We start from the raw sequence: 17,628 nt of genomic DNA, 5'->3' as shown, positions 1-17,628 counted from the left end.
GAGCGCCAAAAAAAAGAAACGTTCACACCGAAGTCTCCTGCTCTATGACAATGACTGGCTCAGTATATCGATCGCTGGTGGTGGGAGATGCTTTATGTTTATCCACAGGAGCAATTGACCAATAAATGTCAGTCGATGTGGCTTAACTAAGACCACAAAAATAGCACAGTCTTCTGTTGTTTCTCTGGTATGAAAACAGACAGGAAAAATGTCTTATCAGCCAGTGCATTGTCGGGTCACCTGCCTGATGAAAAGAATTAATCCTTGATAACACTATATATCGAAATTTCGAAGAAACTTCGTTTTAATTTACTCTAAAATTTAAGCAACACACAGTTCAGTTCGACAATAGCTATGCTCGAATAACTTTGAGACGAAACAGCAAACTGTGTTCGAAAATGCAATAGACAAATAAAATTATTATCATTATTAGATTAAACAGGATTTTATTTTGCCTTTTTTTTTTTGAAACATTAGAGATTAAGGATTTTGTATATCAAATTCACGTATTTATGTCTACTAGATAAGATGCACGATCTCTTTTCTTATAAAGAGGCACGGCACATCCTGACAAATTACTGCAAATTAAACTTTTAATCATTATTTTAATAATAATGATTAAAAGTTTACTTGGCGTTAGGAGATCAAAATAAAATGCCTTAAAGAAAAAAGTTCAAAGTGAAGTATTTTTAAAGCAATTTTTCGATATAAATCAAAGAAAGCGTACATTTTTTTTTAATCACCATATTATCAAACTATATTCCTTACTTAGTACAGTAGTTTGATTTATGAGAGCAGATGTTTACAAGCGTGAAGAATGTGAATATCAAATGAATTATGATTTAGGACCTTGACTACCTCTATCTTTTTTAAAAATGTATCTATCCTTATTCTAATGATTTTCGATCTCCTCACTTAACGTTAAGCGATGTGAAGGTCATCTGGAAGTTTGAATTAGCGTGTCGTTAATGTAAACGTTCACTGATCATGTTGATAACATTTTTGTTGTGTCACCTGTTTAGAGTGTTTTCTTCAATTTTTATGAAAATATTTTAATACGTAAGAATGCTATGATCGTCCTTGATATCTAACGTAGTGACAAAACGACAAGAACCACAGAAATCTTGCACTTATCGCTATTAGAGAAACGATTTGTGGTTGCTGCAAAATATTTCATTTAATGTGATTGATGCTCTCTTGATAGGATAGTTCGTGGCCTAGTTATGATGCAGTAATGAGTTCCTGGAACCACTGGTTTGAACATTCACTATAAATATGTTCCATACACATACGCACTTGAAAGAAATTCGAGCTTCCCGTTGTCAACCGGTTGTCGATTCGCACATTAGGTTTGCGAATCGACAACCGGTTGTGGACTGTTCTTTACTTCTAGATGATTGCTAGTTCTAAATTAAAGATTGTTGTGTTTAATTCTTCCTCGTCTTGACTAAAGATTCTTGAAATTTCCCTTTATAAGTAAGTAAGTGTATAGGATAAGAGTGTTCATTATTATTATTATTATTATTATTATTATTATATCACACCTCCAGGGAGTCCAAAGACTCATCGAGGGAGGACATCAACTCTTCAACTGCTGCACGAACACCCATCATCTAACACCAACGCCATCTACCGCCGACTAGCACCACTAATGCTTTCACAGACAATCATAAACATCCATGCCCACGGCGGGATTCGAACCCGCAGCCTTTTGGTTGGAGAGCGGATATGCCGACCACTCGGGCCAACCACGCCGGCAATAGGATAAGAGTGTTCATTATTATTATCGTTATTATTATTATATTAGGTTCTAATCTAATCTTACCTAAGATTAGGTACCTAATCTTACTAATCCTAATCTTACTTTCTGCACAACTAATTTACGCATACCTCTATCGCCAGGATGTGTTCTGGATCGGTTTTGTGTTAGCGAGGAAAGAAAAAAAACTAAAGCACCTTGAGGAAACCAAGTCCACGCACTACAGTGTGACGTTTTTAAACATGAAGTGTTTTTTTAAAACTGTTTTATTTTAAAGAGTCTTGAAAATAAAATACTTAAAAATATTTTCTAAGTTCTAAAATAGTGTGTCTGTTATCAAAGCTACTTACAAAGGCGACATTCCATTAATATAAAAACAAGATTTATTTTTGGGATCTTGAATATTGTAATTTTGTAAGTGTGATTTCATATTAAAATAAAAATGACTGCAATTAGTAGGAGACATTTATTTCATGAAATATAAATTTTCGATTTATTTTATTTTTTTAATTTTAAAATGAAAAAAAAAAAAAACGCAAAGGTCAACAAAAAGGGAGAGTTAAAAATTTATGCTTGGAGCGGCAAATCTAGAGTCAGTTAAGAGGTCAATTTTACGACAAAGTTGAGTGATTAGTTTTGGAGTCAACAGACATACTGTTCAATCAGGCGTTCTGAAATAATCAGAACGCCTTATTATTTTTTTTTTTTTCAGTTATGCTCTGAAAAAAAAAAAAATAAATTGCTCTGAAAAATAAAAATAAAATAAAATAAAATAAAAATGATAGCTCAGAAGTAAGTCACGTATTCAATTACATTAAATTATGAAAGAAATATTTAACGATAACAGCAAAATATCCAAAAGACTAATGGATTGATTGGTTGGTTCATAGTTTATTGGCGCAAGAAGACTGTAGCTAGCTGAGTAGAAAAAAAACAGCATACACCCTCGATTTAATGGACTAACAGGGGCTAAGGGGCTTCCGTTAAATCGAAAGTCCGTTAAACCGCGAATTTTTTAAAATAAAAATATCTGTAACATTATACTGCAATTTTTATCAATATTAGTACTGTAATAACAAAAAAAATTGTTTTACACACACTTTTAGATATGTTAATGTGAAGTTAATGTTCGATGTTGAGGCGCTTGGTTTAGGTAGTCCTGCTTTGAAAAAACTGTTTTTTTTTAACTTTTTAATTCTACTGTTTATATATATATATATATATATATATATATATATATGGGAATAAATTTTTAACTTGGGTATATTGTATATTAGGATAACCAAGCAATTTTATATGCTTGGTTATTTTAGCTCCTAATCCCAAGTGTGCAAACAATTAAGTTTGCGCCTGAAACAAAGTTCAAGTCTAAAGATGGTACAACACCAGGGCAGCTCATTGTAAAGGTGGTTAAAGCTTTGATCACTATTCTTAGTATTTTCCCATAATGTAAAGCACATCTCACTAGAAGATGTATACTGCAATGCATTATGGGTGGGGTCACTACCCAGACCGGTTTCGACCTTTTTTGAGGTCTCCTCAGTGAGTAGCTAGACCCTAAATACCAAGGTTTTAGTAATACAAAGCCTTATCAACTTTAATTATATAAGTTGCAACAAGGTGTATTAAGTTTTAATAAAAATCTCTGGAGGAGATATTGATGGGAATAAATTTTTAACTTGGGTATATTGTATATTAGGATAACCAAGCAATTTTATATGCTTGGTTATTTTAGCTCCTAATCCCAAGTGTGCAAACAATTAAGTTTGCGCCTGAAACAAAGTTCAAGTCTAAAGATGGTACAACACCAGGGCAGCTCATTGTAAAGGTGGTTAAAGCTTTGATCACTATTCTTAGTATTTATGAGCTGCCCTGGTGTTGTACCATCTTTAGACTTGAACTTTGTTTCAGGCGCAAACTTAATTGTTTGCACACTTGGGATTAGGAGCTAAAATAACCAAGCATATAAAATTGCTTGGTTATCCTAATATACAATATACCCAAGTTAAAAATTTATTCCCATCAATATCTCCTCCAGAGATTTTTATTAAAACTTAATACACCTTGTTGCAACTTATATAATTAAAGTTGATAAGGCTTTGTATTACTAAAACCTTGGTATTTAGGGTCTAGCTACTCACTGAGGAGACCTCAAAAAAGGTCGAAACCGGTCTGGGTAGTGACCCCACCCATAATGCATTGCAGTATACATCTTCTAGTGAGATGTGCTTTACATTATGGGAAAATACTAAGAATAGTGATCAAAGCTTTAACCACCTTTACAATGAGCTGCCCTGGTGTTGTACCATCTTTAGACTTGAACTTTGTTTCAGGCGCAAACTTAATTGTTTGCACACTTGGGATTAGGAGCTAAAATAACCAAGCATATAAAATTGCTTGGTTATCCTAATATACAATATACCCAAGTTAAAAATTTATTCCCATCAATATCTCCTCCAGAGATTTTTATTAAAACTTAATACACCTTGTTGCAACTTATATAATTAAAGTTGATAAGGCTTTGTATTACTAAAACCTTGGTATTTAGGGTCTAGCTACTCACTGAGGAGACCTCAAAAAAGGTCGAAACCGGTCTGGGTAGTGACCCCACCCATAATGCATTGCAGTATACATCTTCTAGTGAGATGTGCTTTACATTATGGGAAAATACTAAGAATAGTGATCAAAGCTTTAACCACCTTTACAATGAGCTGCCCTGGTGTTGTACCATCTTTAGACTTGAACTTTGTTTCAGGCGCAAACTTAATTGTTTGCACACTTGGGATTAGGAGCTAAAATAACCAAGCATATAAAATTGCTTGGTTATCCTAATATATATATATATATATATATATATATATATATATATACACACACAATTAAACTCCCTAAAATTACGAAAATGTTTGTAACAAAATTGCCGCAGAAAGTCACGCCAAGTCGAACGTGTCATTGATTGATGAGAGTCTAGAGATAGACGAAATAGAGGTGCTTAGTATTACAGAACCTTAATGCTAACACTGCCATTGGATTAGATCGGTCATATTTTAAGACCGATGCTTTCAATAGTAGTCTTAATCACTCGTCGAACATGTTTTATGTGCGGTGACTCATTTATGTCGGCTAAATTACTACAGTGTTTTCCAAACATATGATGGCTTATTCGCCAAAATTTGTTAAAAAAATAACAGGAAATTAGTAACAAAAACACCCTGTTAATTTAATTAACAGCAAATCTTAGTTAAAAGCATTTTAAAATTAACAGGGTGTTAATTTTCATATGTCACATACGGACCTGAAATTTTGTCCTTTAAATCCGAAGTCCGTTAAATCGAGGGTAATTGTATGGTAATTGTATATACTTCAATAATAGTAATACTGAAAGTGATCTTGGTTATGTACACATTGTTCAGATAGAAGGAAAATTAACATCGACCTTAATGTTAGGGCTGTACTTATGCACAGGCACACGAGACACTAGCCAGGGGCCCTCGAAAAACTAGGGCCACTGTTAGGGCCCCGCCCTCCTCTAGAAAAGTGTAAGTACGGCCCTACTTAATGCATGTATTTTATTATGGTTTTTCAATACGAGATGAAGTTACATAAGTGAGAATACTGGTTTACAAAATCGATATCTGTTTAATTCAAAAAGTTTTTCAAATAAAAAACATGATTTCTAAGACTTTTACGATGCTAAATTTCTAATTTAACTAGCAAATATAAATGCAAACATTTTAGCCAAATGCGACATGAGTAACAATTTCGGAGACTGGTGTATATAATAATAATAATAATAATAATAAAAATCTTAATGAAATATGCGGAGTAGTTTGTATTTGCATAATTTTTTATATAAAAAAAGAATGACGCACATGCGTGCGTATACACAAGTATCATATTTTCATTTTCGTCAACTTTTTTAATTCTTAAAATTTATTTCTTTTATTTGTTTCTGAAATGTTGTACGAGTCCTATTGCTGTGACAACGTCGTCCCTAAGTATATAAATAGTTGGCCGTCACGTCATTCACTTATTGAGTATTTGTTTTTGCGCATGACAGAACTGGAAGGAAAGAATTATGATTATATAAGCACATATCGACCAATTACATAATAAATAAGTTTGGAATTTGCTAATTTATTTATATATCATTTATACAGACTTTTTATTCATAATAATTAAAAGCAAAATACAATTGCAGTTTAAGATGTTTATAATATATAACAGGATTTTAAAACAATCTTAGTCCAGCCAGCGGCCACATTGCGTTGAAAACACCGGTTCTCGTCCGATCACCGAAGTTAAGTAACGTTGAGCCTGGTTAGTACTTGGGAGGGTGACCACCTGGGAACACCGGGTGCTGCTGGCTTTCCTTTTTCTTGCTTTCCACATTTATTTCCAGAAATGATTTTTAAATGACTTCAAATACAAATTCAGATTATTTAATAATTTGAATCTATTAGAGATTTTTTGCTTTCAATAAGGATTTCAGGTCATCTACTGCAGCGGCTCTCAACCTTTTTAAATACTTGTACCACCAAACTACGAGCATAATTGAAAAAAATTCCGTACCACTTATTAAAATAGGTACAATGGAACTGCAGATAAAGAAAAGGTTGTGGTGGAAGTATAAAGAAAAAAGTGATGAGCGTACCCATGAGCAGTACAAGGTACAGACAAAGAGAGTAACCTGTACTGTAACGAAGGCCAAAGCTAATTATGAGAGAAAGCTAGTTGATGAGTCCAAAAGAAATCTTAAGGAGTTCTTTCGCTATGTGGCAAGGAAAAGAAGGAATAACTATGGAAGGATGACTTTAAAAAGTGTTGATGGTAGAGAAATTACAGAAGCAAATCAAATAGTTAAGTTTCTTAGTGATCATTTTGCAAAAGTGTACCATCTTGGTTGTGATATTGCAGTGTCGAATGTCTCATTGACTGATGAGAGTCTAGAGATATACGAAATAGAGGTGCTTAGTATATTACAGAACCTTAATGCTAACACTGCCATTGGATTAGATGGCATATCAGCCCATTTGTTACGAGAATGTGTAAGAGAATTAGCACCTCCTTTAACCATGCTGTTTAATTTAAGCCTCAGTGCTGGTAAAATTCCAATAGAGCAGAAAGAGGGGAAAATAATTCCACTGCATAAGGGAGACTCCAAAACATAGGTTGCAAATTATAGACCAGTCAGTATATCTGGAGTGGTGGTTAAGTTTTTGGAGAAATTGATAAAAATTAGAATTCAGGACGGATGGACAGAAATATGATACTTTATGAGACACCATGGTTTTGTGAAGGGTTGGTCTTCCTTTAGTGACTTATTTACTTTCTATAATAAAATAACAGTAGAGTTGGATAAAGGAAATCCTTACTCGATGATACTGTTGGACTTTGCAAAGCCATTTGACAGGATCCCACATGGAACTCTGCGATAAATTGCAGCAAACGGGAATGGATCCGAAGCTCGTGATTTGGATTAGAGGGTGGCTGATGGACAGATATCAAAGAATAGTTTTTATGGAGGAGCTAAGTCCAGGAGAAGGCACGTCACTAGTGTTATACCTCAGGGCTCATTACTTGGTCCTCTGTTGTTTAATTTGTACATTAATGATATTGGAAATAATTTGACAGGAAATATCCACTTGTTTGCTGATGATGCAAAATTTGGACGAACGATAGTCAATGAAGGTGATGTAGAGATCTTACAGGATGACTTAAATATGATAGCAGTATGGGCAAAGGTAAATGGCCAAAGTGTAAGGGGATGCACTTTGAGAGGATGAGATCACATGCTGTGTACTATATTAATGGAATTGAACTGAAAGAAGTTGACAAGGCAATGGACTTGGGGGTTATTGTGGATGGAGAACTTAAGTTTAGGGAGCATATTTGCAAAGGTGGCCAAAAGAGCATATCAAATTACATGATTGTGGAAGAACACACTGACAGTCAGGGACAGGAGGTTATTGTAACTTTATAACGCATTAATAAGGCAACACCTGGACTATTGTGCACAGATCTGGTCACCTGGATTCCTTGGTGATGAAGTTGTGGAGAGGATCCAGAGGCGAGTGACAAAGATTGTTGCAGGTCTGTGGAATGTTTCCTATGAGGAAAGATTGAAGTGGGTTCCAAAAGCTAGCTGATAAGTGTACGAGAGGAGATATGATAAAAGCATAAGTGATTAAAGGGGTTTTATAGGATTGATATTGATGACTTTTTTGTGTGCAATGCTGGAAGGGAGAGAACGAGGGGTCATCCCTGGAAACTGTTTAAGAATGTAGTTAACAAGGGTGTTAGGATTAGATTTTTTGCTTGGAGGACGGTTAATATATGGAATGCATTGTCAGAGGTGGTTGTGAGTGCTTCGAATGTGATTGTGTGAATAATGGTTAATGTGTCAATGTAGGATCCCCCAAAATAACTTCCTTTAATTTCAAAATTCTTGGTGGTATGAAGGTTTCAAAAAAATAAATAAATAAAATAAATAACAACTCTGTCTTTTTTGTAATATTTAATGTATTTAAACACTTTCTGTATATGAAAAAAAAAAGAAATGGGAATAGAAAATGACAGATTGAAAATACATTTTAAAAAAGAAGAAGCACGCATGTATAAATTATGCAATGTACACTCGGTTAGAGAGAAATGCGTATTTACGTTAATGACAGCAAGTGTGGCGTGATGTAATGACAAGTTATAAACTGAGGAATAAAAATGATTTATAAGTTATAGATGTTGTAAAATGTGAATACTTGCTAGAATCTTTTGCTAATTACCGTAGAGTTGCTTTATTGCCACCATCGTTGTGCTGTGTTTATTTCATTTTAATGAAAGTACAGTCTGTGAAACTACCACAAGTTCTTGTATTGTGAAAGCTTTTTTTTTCCAAGTCTAGCAAAAGAAAATTTAGTAATGATTGTTTGAAAAATGAGTATTTACTTAAAACAAGTTCATTAAGAGGAAAAAAAACATTAAAAAAGTACAATAAACTTCTTAAATCCAGCTATTTCTCTCTTTGATATTTAGATATTCGAAATTTATTTGCATTCCAAAAAATAAAAAATAAAATAAAAATAAATATTACTTAATCTATCGTTTGTAATATTTATTCAAAGTATTAGGCTAACGTAACAAACAGTGCATTAATAAGTACTGTATTAATATGACGAGAATTTCATTCATATTTAGTGAATATGACAAACAGTTAATTAAATATGGCAAGTATTACGTTAAAAATATACTAGCACTAGAATGAGATTTAGATCGCGAAATAAACTAAGGATTATGCTAATAGAACAAGCAGTAAATAAAAAAGAAAACACCACTGTTGCTTTGCATGTGACAAGTATTACATTGAAATTATGCTAATAAGTCATACAGACCATGAAAAGATGATATTCATTGTCGTACAGAGATGAAGGGATTTCAGACAGAAGTAAATTGATTGTAATTTTGAATATGTTAAGATCGGGGACTTCAACGCCTGACCCGCGGAGCACTTTGCCGTGGCCCACCGGCCATTTAAAAAAAATAACTACTGAACATTAAAACGCGATTAAATAAAAAATAATTTCAATGAAGCCAGCGGGACACTAAGCTATACTGCGGTATTTAGAATTGTAAGATGCTTTCCAGATTCACAAGGAACACTGTGCATTTGATACTTTAAATAAAATCCTATAAAAATAAATATTAAATAGACATGCTTCTTCAGCCATCTACCAGCGCCAAGCGGTACTAGTACTAACGTCGCAGGTAGATGACTGAAATAATAGTTCATTCGAGTCCGCTGTCTAATGCCTTCCAGATACATCTCGAAGGTTCTCGATACTTCGTTATTTTCATATAAATACACGAGGATCTCATCCATAGTCAGTCAGTCGTGAATAGTGTGATATACGTGTATAAGAGCACGCAGGTTCGTCGTGTCAGGCATAGCCTATTGTGGTTTTATATTGCCAGACTTTTTTTTTTGAGGTTCACCGTCCATCACTATGGCGTCTACGAGTAAAAAGCGTTAATCAAGTGATTGTTGTCGGGATTTTAATGAAAAGTGGAACAATTTGTACTTTTTTGTGCCGATTGACTATAAGCCTGTGTGTTTAATTTGTCGTGAGTCAGTGTCAGTATCAAAAAAAATACAATATAGAACGACACTATAATCCAAAGATCAACTGGTGCACACCGTTTGATCACATCAAAGCATTTGTGGCCAAGCTCAAACTTTGGGAGGAATAACTCGCAAAAAAATATTTAACTCAATTTCTGCTTCTCGCTGAGTCCAACTGTTCAGTGAATTCCAACTGAAAAGTCCAACTGTGAAGTGAGTTCGAAAAGAGATTTAGTGATTTTCGTAACCAACAGTCTTCTTTAGATTTATTTTCAATGCCATTCGGTGTCAATGCTGCCGAAATGCCAGGCTCAGTACAAAGAGCTGCTTGAACTCCAAAACAACTCTTCTTTGAGAGAAAAATTATTCAATGTGCCCGTACTTTACATTTTACATTTTATTGGATTTTATGCATAGACTGCATTTCTGAGGATGCATTCCCTAATCTTCGCCGGCATGCTTTGAACATATGCGCTTTGCTAGGAAGCACATACCTATGTGAGCAGTTTTTCTCCAGAATGAAGCATTGAAGTCCAAGACAAGAACTCAGATTACGGATCTACATCTCGAGAATACTCTGCGCATAACGACTTCCAACATTGATGCCAACAGCGACAAGCTAGTCAAGGAAAAACATTGCCAAGTTGCCCATTGACATTGAAAAAAATGAATGTTTTCTTCATTAAATTATCTTTTTTTCAAGTACTGATTGTATTTACTTATCATGAACCCCACTCCTACCTATGCTCTTAAAGCTGAGTTTGTTTATTTTTATAGGATTTTATGTAAAGTATCAAATACACAGCGTTCCTTGTGAATCTGGAAAGCATCTTACGATTCCAAATACCGCAACAATCTAAACACTTAGCTTAGTGGCCCGCGGGCTTCACTGAAATTTTTAATGCGGCCCACACTGTCTGAAAGGTTGAAGACCCCCCCCTTCCCGTGTTAAGATCTTCCATTGACAACAATGACAGCAGGCGTGGATTTTTGTATCATTGATTTCTGGTATATCAAGCGAGTGGCAGTTTCTAGTATTGTAGTTTATGACAGGATTGTAAACTGCTAGAATTTACTATTATGATTAATATATTCATAATTATTAATTATTTATTTTATTTTTATGAACATAAAACTGCTGAACATACAACTAGAGTGGGGGGAGGGATTTTTATGACTTTGCGAACAAAAAATAGTACTGATTGTTCAGTTATATAAAATTCTTTTAAAGATTATAATTGTAATAGCTTTCTTTCTATTAAGGATAATGTAAATGATGATTCTGAATTAGCGAAGAAAATAGTTATTTTATCACAGCTATACTCGTATTTAAAAATATAATTATATAAGTATAATATAATGCATAGTTATACATAGTTCTCTCAGGGCTCACTCAGGATTTAATCTTGGGGGAGCCGAGTTGAACCGATAAAAATATTTTTAGCTCTCGGTCCGCCCGAGCACTACTTCGTTCGCCTTGTGTTCACAGCGGCCGTGATTCCCAGAGCTATAGGGTATTTCCACTTTATGTGACTGCTAATTCATAAGTAGTATAGGAATAGAAGACACGACACAACATAAATTTTAAAAAATGAATTTTAATTAGGAAAAGATTTTTGGAAAATTTTCTAGTGTTTTTTTTCCCCTTTTTTTGGGGGGTGCCAAGGACACTTATCCCCCCCCCCTGGGTGCGCCACTGATTCTACTCGTATTTAAAAAATTAAGTTTTTTTTTATTTCTGCAGCTGGAGTTTCAAAGAAAGGCAAAATTACATGTTTCGCAACTATTAAAACTATTTTAATCTCTAAATATGTATTTTGAGTTAGACAGTTGAATTACGTTATCATGAAGGTTAAACAAGTAACAATGCATTTTACATTCAGTACAAGCTGCGAGGTAGAAATGCTAACAGGACATTACTGATGATGGACTGATTTATTTTCTCATTGTTTGCAGTTAAGAATAAGAATATTCCATACCCTCAGTGAGATATAAAATCATCTCTGTTTTGGTTTTGGTGATGCAACAGAGCTCGGAACTTTATTTAAATAATGGTTCCAAATATAAAATGGCACAAATGGTACCTAGGCATAAGACGCTTCTTCGACCAATGGATTCTGTGGTCTGTGTCGAATCCGTATTTCGTAAGAACAAGACGGGATTTCTTGTAGCTGATGTAGTAGTATTAGTATTTTTGAAATCTCGTCAATATGGATATTCTGCTTCATGAATAAAATCTCATTTCTTATTTAGTGGTAGCTATATTATAGACGGCTAGTTATGTACATGGAGGAAACTCAGAACTTCATCGACAGCAAAAAAAGGAAGGTTTGAGAGAACGCAAAGACAGAATGCTTCTCTTCTTGGAGATATTGATTGCTAAGCATAAGTTTGGCCATATTATGGGAAGATGATATGATGGATTAGAAAAAAGCAGTTATATTAGTAAACGGTGACGGCATAAGAACACAGCGAAGGAGTTAGATGGACAACATAAAGAAACTTATTAAATTATAACTGCTGAAAGAAGAGAAGAGACGTAGTGAGATGGAAAGCCTATGTTTACATGGTACCAAATGTCGGAAACGACTAGACAGCATACAACAACAACCTTTAAGAAAGATATTGGGAAAGCGTGAATAGAGATTTAAGAGGACACATAGGCATGGAATCATATCAATTTCTTCAGTTCCTATTTATTTTACCTACTTACAAAAATTATATTTTCCATTATTTTTGAAAATTATGATGATGTCAATAATACCTTGCTTCATCAAATGGAGATTCACCAAGTAATCAGCAAATACCAGTATAGAGTCCATTACGGATTTACAATGCAACATTCCCACCTCTGGAAACAAACCATGGAAAGGTCTTGGAAAATTTATAATCACTGTTTGACAGAAATTTAATTAGACATGGAACAAAGACCTACTTAGCAAACCATGCCACCCTTTGTAATGTATTCTCTGTCCTTTGTATTGGGTTGTTGGTTTCTTCTATGGTCATTCACTCTCTTTACTATCGCACAGATTTATGACCACTACAAAGGTGCATCAGGAATTAGTACTTTTACCCACTCTTCATCCTATACATAAATTATTTCTCACTGACCTCAAACCATATTAGTAATTTCAATAAATGAAACTCTCTTTATTTGAAACTGTGCAGTGTTCAAACATTCTAAGCTTAAAGATCATCCATAACCTTAAACATAGATATCCTTAGAAATCTTTATTGGAATAAAGACAATTTCATCTTCGTTCAGTGCTACCAAAAAAGTCTTGTCTTCTTCTTCTTCCTATCAAGAACAATCGAAGAAGAAGAATCGTCTCTACCTTTCTGACCTTTGATAAGATCATAGCAGAGTGAAAGACACATTTTCCCAATTAGAAAGACATCAGTTAGAATTTTTTCTGGGAAGTAAAAAACTTTTATAAGTACATTTCTATTAAACATGTTAGCCAGTATGATATGGAGACGAAAGGATTTCTCCTCCAGGAAGCTCGGAATTTTTATTCTATAAAAGAGGCAAACCAACTAGAAGAACATTCGCAAATAACAAGCATACTCTGCTGGCCTCCTAGGCTTACTTAGTTCCCCATCCGATCTGCAGACAAGATCGGATTTCTATTATTGTGTGACATATATCAATTGCCTTTCCCAAAACAACACATCACATTCATAGTTTTCTCAATGTTTAGAAAACTTGGTGTATTTTTCCTGTTTGCTACATCATTTCTCACCTATAGAAATCCCAAACCATCCAATTAGATTATGTTCTCATATTTAAGGATGATATTCATCCAAAATCCTCACTATCCTATAATAGATTTAGTTTAATCCTTTATCCCAGTGAGAGCAAACAAAGTTTGCGCCTGAAAATATCTTCAGGACTAAATATAGTGTTGTACTATCTTATCCAGTAAGTAGTGCAACACCAAGGCAACTCGTGGCAAAGGTGGAGCAAGCTACCAGGCACTTCTAACCCAGTATCTCCCATAATGCAAAACACATTTCCTATGTGGATATGTATACTGTTATGCATTAAAGGGATTGGCCATCTACCCAGACTAGTTTCGACCTTTATTGAGGTCGAATGGGAGTTCATGCCTTTCATCACTGGCCTCTTTAGATTTAAGAAAAAAGTTGTGCTGAGAGTCAGCTTGGTAGTGAGAGAGGAGGAGAAAGGTAGAGTGGATAGTAGTAGATAGTTAAGAGGCCTCAGTCGATCTACTTGGCCTGACTTAAATGTCAGCACCAAGCAGATCTCCGACATTATCTCCCTCCATCCGTTCTTTTCAGCTTTCCTCGGTCGGTCACCTCTTCAGATGACCGCCCGAGGAAAGCGGGGGAAAAACAAATGAAAGAAGCAACACATGAAAAAGGAAACTGGTAAATAACATTAAAATGTACATATAACAATTTGTAAGACAGAACCAAAGAAATAAGAAACTAGGTGAATTTCGGAATTTCAAACTGAATGACCAGAAGAGCGGGGGAAGAGCCTGGCCTGAGTGATGCAGCTCACAAGGAGCTGCACCGCCCAGGTTCTCAGGGTACCCCCTCCTGTGGAATAGACAAATACCTTTTCATAACAAAAATTCTAATCTGAAATGGAAAGAGAAAAAGGGATTTTTTTTTTCCCCCTTCTTCCCGAGTCTGGTCGCTCAGTACGACGAATCTACTGACTTGTCTGCCTGTTAAGCAAGGCTTACATCCTCCTGCTTTCTGTTGTTGTGGGTTTTGAGGATGTGATCTGCTAACTTTTCTCCGCGGGAATAGTTTAACATTCCTAGGCCTCTGTACAATGCTGCTCCTGCGTCATCCTTTGCATCAATAAATTCTTCGATTTGTTCTGGAGTGATTTCGTCTATGTCTTCAACAAACATATCGTTCCACTCTGCGCTTACCACTTTAGGCCCGTTTTTCCCTGTGAGGATAAGTAAGATATCCCCGAATGCTTCTATACCATTTCGTAAAGCCTTCTCTTCCTCGGGGAAGTCTTTTAGTAGATGTAGTATTGTCGCATTGGCTTTTGCATAAGGGTACTTGGTGGGTTCTGCTATTACCTTTCCAGGTTCAGCTATGCCCGGACTCCCTGGTTTTGGTTTTTTTACATTCCCTTCTTCAGGGCTGCCTGGCCTTTTTTGTGTGGTTTCTTCGCTATGAATTTCCATTTCTACTGTTTCTTCTTCTGTTATTTTTTCAACTTCCATGATAGGACCTTCCTGCTGGTGTTTCTGTTTATTTTCTGTGGTGGTGGTTTGGTCGTTGGCTGGCTCCTCATGCTTTGTGTCTTTCCTGGCTGCTTCTACAATTTTGCCTGTCGGTTTCTCTGTTACTTCATTTTGCGATGTGGCGGTGTGATTCTTTGTTGCTGCCCTTTCATGTGCAGCCTCCAGGGTTGGGAAGTCGTTCTGCTCCATGCCACTGATATTGTTTTCCGGTGTTGCAGTGTTGGGCGTAATAGTACCTCCCACTCTTTCTGCATGGTTTCTACTTGGACAGGTGTCCACTTTATGGTCTGTGTTACCACATTTTAAGCAGGCCGACTGGCAATTCTGCAATGTATGGCCCGCTGTCAGGCAGTTCCTGCATTTTATTGAGGCAGAGACCTCAATAAAGGTCGAAACTAGTCTGGGTAGATGGCCAATCCCTTTAATGCATAACAGTATACATATCCACATAGGAAATGTGTTTTGCATTATGGGAGATACTGGGTTAGAAGTGCCTGGTAGCTTGCTCCACCTTTGCCACGAGTTGCCTTGGTGTTGCACTACTTACTGGATAAGATAGTACAACACTATATTTAGTCCTGAAGATATTTTCAGGCGCAAACTTTGTTTGCTCTCACTGGGATAAAGGATTAAACTAAATCTATTATAGTCTAACCTAGTGATAAATAAATTTTCAACATCTTTCTCTAAATCCAGAGTAATTTTTAAAAAAGGTGATAAACCTTTTGGCAACTCCCATAGGCACAGATGACTTGCTACTGCTTCTGCGTGGTATCTCCAGAGGGCGCTGGTGCGTAATGGCGGTTGCCAAGTGTTTATATATGTGATCAGTGATTTAAATAGTTGTTATGAATATCGGAGTGTTGATTCAGATTTTTGATATAAGCGGAAAGCGAAGGTAATCAAGTAGCTGATGATTGTGTTGTTAATTAGTGATTGCGGTCTCGCGATAGTCCTTTAGTGTGTTATATTTTGTGTTTATACGCTATATACGGAAATCCTTGAGATCCAGCTCAGGTAAGTCATTTGAAATTACTAGCGCGATTCGCTAGGTTGCTAGTAGACTAACTCAGTCTACAGGACATTACATTTGCTGACAGGCTTCAAACCCTGCGGGATCATATATTGCTAGTAGTCCATTTAGGTCTACAGGACACTTTGCTGGCAGGCCCCCGGCCCTGCGGGATTTTTATACTGCTTTTAACCCATCTCTGCTGGCAGGAAATAGCCACTTTGAGATGGACAACATCAAAGATCATATCCAGTTCCTTAACAAGGAGCAGTCTCTAGAAGTGCTCAAACTTATAATAAGCAAATTAGAAACTGACTGGCCAGGATTCATAAAAGAGTACATTCACTCTAATGATGGAGAGGAGGAGGAGAATGAGATCTCTCAAGAGGATCTCATTGCTGCTCTGTCACCAAAGCCCCTCTGTCAAAACATCTCTCAAGGGGAGCACGCTTACAAAAGAAGAAGAATCACAGAAGACCAGATGGATGAAGACTCAAGTACATTAGAAGTCCCAAAGAACACCGAAAAGGTACCACCGGTAATACTTAGGGACAAGGACAAATGGACCACTGTCACTACAGCCCTTAGGGAACACAAAATTGCATATTCCTGGGCCAAAAATCAAGATGAAGGTGTCAAAATCCAACCAGCCTCAGTCACTGACTACAGACAGCTAACAAGACTAATGGATAACAAAAGTCTTCCATATCATACTTTTGCTTTACCCAGCGAGAAAAATCTCAAGGTTGTGCTTCGCGGAGTGACCGAGGGGGTCACCTGTGAAGAAGTCACCACTGATCTCATGAGTCAGAACCTAACACCAGTGAAAGTGAGCAGGATGCTCAGGGCAGATAAAAGACCAATGCCACTAATACTCGTAGAAATTGATAAGACACAGAAAGAGATATATGAATTAACAACGATATGTGGCCTCAGAATTTCAACTGAGCCACTGAGGAGGAAGTCGATGGCTGGGCAGTGCCATAGGTGTCAAAGATTTGGCCATGCCCAAAAGCTCTGCAAAGCAAATTACAGATGTTTAAAATGTGGCGAGGGCCACCAGACAGTCATATGCACAAAACCAAGATCCGCTCCAGCTAAATGCGCAAATTGTGGAGGACCTCACCCTGCAAACTTCAAGGGATGCATTACACATCCAAATAACCGAGGGTTACAAAAAACTACCCCTCCAACACAATTCAGCGATGCTCAAGCCAGCCGTGCTAGTTATACCCCAGCTCAAACTATCAGTAACCCAACAACTCAAGAAAGGAAACAAATGCCTAAAACTTATGCAGAGGCAGCACGAACAAAGACTACTCCAACTCATGACCATGTAGGCTCAAATCTTACTTCAGTACTAACTGCCTCACTAGCTACCATGTTACAAGAATTCAGTTTGACGAATCCTTCACCTTCCTCCACGAAAAGATTCCTACAAGGTACCCATTCAATTCTGACAGCCCTCAGCAATGAATAGAAGAAAATTCCATCCCAACTC

General features: G+C 36.2%; 1 non-coding gene across 1 annotated transcript; it reads left to right on the top strand.

Moving 5' to 3' along the window:
• Nucleotides 1–6,009: 6,009 nt before the first annotated feature.
• Nucleotides 6,010–6,128, top strand: LOC150097363 (5S ribosomal RNA). Its single transcript, XR_016549753.1, has one exon. It is a non-coding gene; the product is annotated as a 5S ribosomal RNA (ribosomal RNA).
• Nucleotides 6,129–17,628: the final 11,500 nt, after the last annotated feature.

The sequence above is a fragment of the Typopeltis vanoorti genome, chromosome 17 (genome assembly GCF_054136105.1).
Source record: "Typopeltis vanoorti isolate ZY-2024b chromosome 17, IOZ_Tvanoo_1.0, whole genome shotgun sequence".
Taxonomy (NCBI): domain Eukaryota; kingdom Metazoa; phylum Arthropoda; class Arachnida; order Uropygi; family Thelyphonidae; genus Typopeltis; species Typopeltis vanoorti.
The sequence above is the reverse complement of the archived record's forward strand: the minus strand, read 5'-3'. Positions and strand labels throughout refer to the sequence as shown.